Source organism: Myxocyprinus asiaticus, chromosome 7, assembly GCF_019703515.2.
Source record: "Myxocyprinus asiaticus isolate MX2 ecotype Aquarium Trade chromosome 7, UBuf_Myxa_2, whole genome shotgun sequence".
NCBI classification, from domain to species: Eukaryota; Metazoa; Chordata; class Actinopteri; order Cypriniformes; family Catostomidae; genus Myxocyprinus; species Myxocyprinus asiaticus.
This window is the reverse complement of record NC_059350.1, coordinates 15,169,320-15,173,795: the sequence shown is the minus strand read 5'-3', so window position 1 is coordinate 15,173,795 and position 4,476 is coordinate 15,169,320. Positions and strand designations below refer to the sequence as shown.

The 4,476-nt window shown below is 33.6% G+C and overlaps 1 long non-coding RNA gene across 1 annotated transcript; it reads right to left on the bottom strand.

The window, feature by feature from the left end:
• Positions 1 to 345: 345 nt before the first annotated feature.
• LOC127443961 (uncharacterized) lies at positions 346 to 808 on the bottom strand. Its single transcript, XR_007897730.1, has 3 exons — positions 713 to 808; positions 559 to 626; positions 346 to 461 (listed from the first exon to the last, which is right to left on the bottom strand). It is a non-coding gene; the product is annotated as an uncharacterized LOC127443961 (long non-coding RNA).
• Between the last annotated feature and the right edge of the window lie 3,668 nt (positions 809 to 4,476).

The following is a 4,476-nucleotide window of genomic DNA, read 5'->3' as shown; positions in this document are numbered from 1 at the left end:
GTTCCAGCAACAATGTTACAAGAAGAACGTTTAATGGATTTGCAAATTGAATAGTTCATATACTATACCACTAAGAAAGTGAAATAACCATATAAAAGACATTTAATTATTATTAAGTTAAGCATTTTTAATAGTTTGTAGTTATAACAAAACAAGCAATAATTAACACAATTCATAATGCAGTAATTATGAGAATTGACTTAATAAATCCACAGGTTTGTAATAATAAGATAAAAGTTCATCTATGTCTATGTCTATAATCCATGAAAAGCTGTTAAACAATTGTTGTGCTGGGGCAGATCCAAAATCATTTTGTGAGTGAGATCTTTTGGATACAATGAATTATACAAAACTTCACTTAACTTCAGCCATCTTCATGTCATCAGTTTGATGTCGAATCTCTGCACTGAAGGGCCTTGACACCACATGAAAGATCAGGTTGAGGATGGATGTGCTGATTCCTAAGTATGTGAAACAATTAATAGACCTGCTGTCAGTATGCAGAGTAATTAAAAACAAAGAAATTGGTATCTCTCTAAATTACATCTTAAAACTTACATGAATAAGAGTGTTGTGTTTTATCTGTATGAAGATGGTCAAACTAGTAATGATGCACTCCAGAGCCACTGCAAACAGAAATGAACCATTATTTAGTATCATAAAAAACCTTGATGCAATGGAAAATAATGAGAAATAAAAGAAAAATATGTACCTTTTATGACATTGTTTATGTCATTGTTTTGAAGTCAAATGTCCCCTTTGACTTTCAGTTCTCATTTCTCTGATTATGTTGATGTCCAGAACTTCAGAAGTGCTCTGAGTTAGGTGAATGTCTTTGCTAAAACCCATGTTGAATAAATATGGTATCTTCAAAAAAAAAAAAAAAAAAGAACATTAAAAAAACAAACATAATTAGCATATTTTTGTACATGACAATAGAACTACAAACACCAAGTACTCACAAGTTGAGAAATTGAAACATTTCCATCACTTCCTCTCTATGACTTTGGACATTTGACATATTCACACTCTTGAATAGAGCTTGATTAATCTCTTTATATCAGTTGGTTTAATTCAATGCTGTGATGTGTTCCTGGAAACTTGTTTAGTTTTTCCCATGTTTTCTAGATTACTAGTCAATCCACAACAGAGAAGACGATACAGTTTTGTCGACATTTATTCTTTGTGCTTGCTAAAATAAACTTGTAGGTAATAAATGACAAGTAGTTAGGTCAAAATAACATTAGATTAATCAACAAATTTATATGTTTATCCAACTTACCAGGATAATGTCACCCTCAAGCTTTCAGCTCAACCAACTTTCTGTGACCGTTAAAATTTGAAATGGGAAGCTGACGTTTTTGATCACTCACGCGATTTGCGCCAACCTAGTCTCTGCCATTGCGAATCTATGATTTGACTTCACGCTTACTTTCAGCGTGTTATTCATACGCCAAAATAACATTTTATGTACATATTATATGCAAAATACACCCATTTACTTTCATTGATCAAAAATGTGTATGCATGCCACGCAGAACACTTTTAAAAAAAAATCAACATCATCATGCAGACTAATGTATGTATGAAGATCCAAAATTAAGCATGCCGAAACGAGCATGTTCGAAGATTCACGATTGAGCGTGCTGAAACGGCTTTGACAACAGCAATTAGATAGGTATTAGAAAAGACAATATCTGTTTTTCTTGCAGCAACTTATAATAGATTGGAATGAAATAACTCGTGTGCATGTGTAAATGCATCCAGCATCTAACTTGCTCTCTAAATCACACATTCACTTTTAATTGCGAGGCAATTGTTTGCTTAATGTCTCATGCACATTTCTTATAATGTCATTTTCCAGAATTGATTTAACATTTGTGCAATGGTCAGACTGCAATGGTCAACTCTAGGGTTTAGTTATAGGCTTTTCTCCATTTATGATATATTTTAATTACGTTTGCGACATCTGTGACGTAAGGTATGTTCTGTATGGAGGGAAACCGCAACGTCTGCTTGCCAGACATTACTAGTAGATCAGTGATACATTTAATTATCAAATGACTGCACATTAATGTAATTGTAAATTCAGTATGTTCCAACATGTAAACAAATAGCTTGTTGTAATGCTTGTAAACTGACAGTTCATAAAATTATTTCGGTGTGATGGGTGATATCACATTTCGTGGCTACCATTAGATATTTTGTTATGTTATGTACTGTATATATAGGTATGGAGAAAGATGAACACTGAGGATGGGGCAGCTCCACTATGAGATAGAACCATTGAGAACTATTTTTAATAAAAGGGGTGTGACATATTTGGTGTGGACATGGTTTGGATGTACGTAAGTCAACACAGAGCAGAAAAAATTTGTTTTTATCAACTTGCAGAAGTCATAGAACATAGTGTGGACTAGGAATTTTTCAAAATAAAAGTCTTGAACTGTTCATGAACAGTTCCTTAGACATGACCTTGCATATCAAAATAAAGGTCTGTCCTGAATCAACAGGACAAGATACATGAGAACAGGCCAAAATAAATAAAAACAACAACCCTCAAAACCAATAAAATTTATAAATTGTTAATTAATTTAGTATGACTTCGTATGAATGCTCCAAATAATATGAATGATCAATATTAACTAATATGTAAGCATAATAATGCTATCAAGTAAATACATTAATTAATTATATAACTGCAAGTATGTATTCCACCAATTTTGTGTGGACAAACTTTTATGTAAGTGAACACCAATGACTGTGTTTATGGTTGTTGTTGTTGTTGTTGTTGTTACTGTTGATTTTTTAGAAAGAAAATCACTTTAACATGATATACAGTTGCAATCGAAATTATTCAACCCCCTCAAGACAGTAAGGATTTACAAAGGTAAACTTTTCTGATGACCCAGAATTTTTAAACTTTACATCTATATCAGTTGAGTGACATTCAAAGTCATAGTGTGAATATATAACCTAATATTTCTAAATAGCAGGATTTTTTAAAAACACAGCCATGTCATAATTATTCAACCCCTATTGCATGTAGCTTTTTCTTAATTATGTAAAGCTACACAAGTAATTGTTTTAAAACAAAATTAAGTCATCAATCTGCAATGGCACTTACAGTATTTACGTTTTAAAGCAAAAATGCATTTCTATGCAAAAAATCCAATTAAATATAAGCTGTCTCTAAAGCTAATAGAGGAGATTATTTCATTACACAAGAAAGGTCATGGCTAAAAGTAAATTTCCAAGGCACTTCAATTTCCAACAGACAAAGTTGGCAGCACTGTTCATACATTTTTTAAATATGAAACAACAGCAACCTTCTAGGGGTGTGGAAGAAAGCAAAACTTCACCAAGGGAAATGTTGACTCCAGTTGACTGAATATTCAAGAAGTAATTAGGAAAGACCTGTGGAGTCCTGGAAGAAGGTTTTAAAGACATATGACCCTAAACTGAAAATGAGTTTTAGACCCATGGGTCAGCAGTACATCTGGAGTAAGATGACAAGGTGATGACAAGAACGACACCATCCCCACAGTCAAGCATGGAGTTGGGTCAGTCCTGTTATGGGGGTGTTTTGCGGCTGCAGGAAACGGCTATCCTGACTATGTGACTTACACCATGGATTCTTTCAGGTGTCAGGCCATTTTGGCATGAAAAATGTGATGCCTTCAGTGTGTAAATTGAAGCTCGGTGATCACTGGACTTTCCAGCAAGACAATAACACCAAGGATACATCCAAGTTGTCCAAAATCTGGTTCAGGGATAGGTCGTGGAATGTCCTTAAATGGCCCTTTCAGTCCATCATTAAAATCCCATTGCAAACCTTTGTTGGGATTTCAAGGAAGCAGTGGCAGCACAGAAACTAAAGAATGTCAATGAGCTGGAAGCTTTTGCTCATGAGAAATGTGTAAAAATTCTAATAGAGAGGTGTCCGAAGACTGAGAACACCTGAAACATTTATTTGTTGTTATTAAGGATAAAGGATGCTCCACAAATGATTGACTTTGAGGGTTGAATATTTTTGACAAGACATTTGTGGAGAGAATTAGTTATTTTTTATATTTAAATTTGGGTAAACTGAACTCTTTGTTCTCAAAATCACTCAAATGTTTATTAAAAACTTACTTTGTTTACTGAGGTTTTAGTTTTAATTCATTTGTGTTTAATTCATTAATTCATAGTTTTAATTTAGTGTTTTAATTCACATCACCAGAATGCATTGCTGGTCAGGGGGGTTGAATAATTGCAACTGTACTGTATATCATTACTGTGATGCACAGTTACTCATATCATATGTCTTGTCTATATATATCTCTGTCTGTTTATATATGTAAACAGTGAGAGAGGGATAAAGTGCATGTGTCATAGGATCAATATTTTTTCTAAAGGGGCACGTTCAGGTAACACCATGTTGAGGTTAGATTGGTGTTAGGATGAAATCCATACCATTGTTGTATCAGCCAG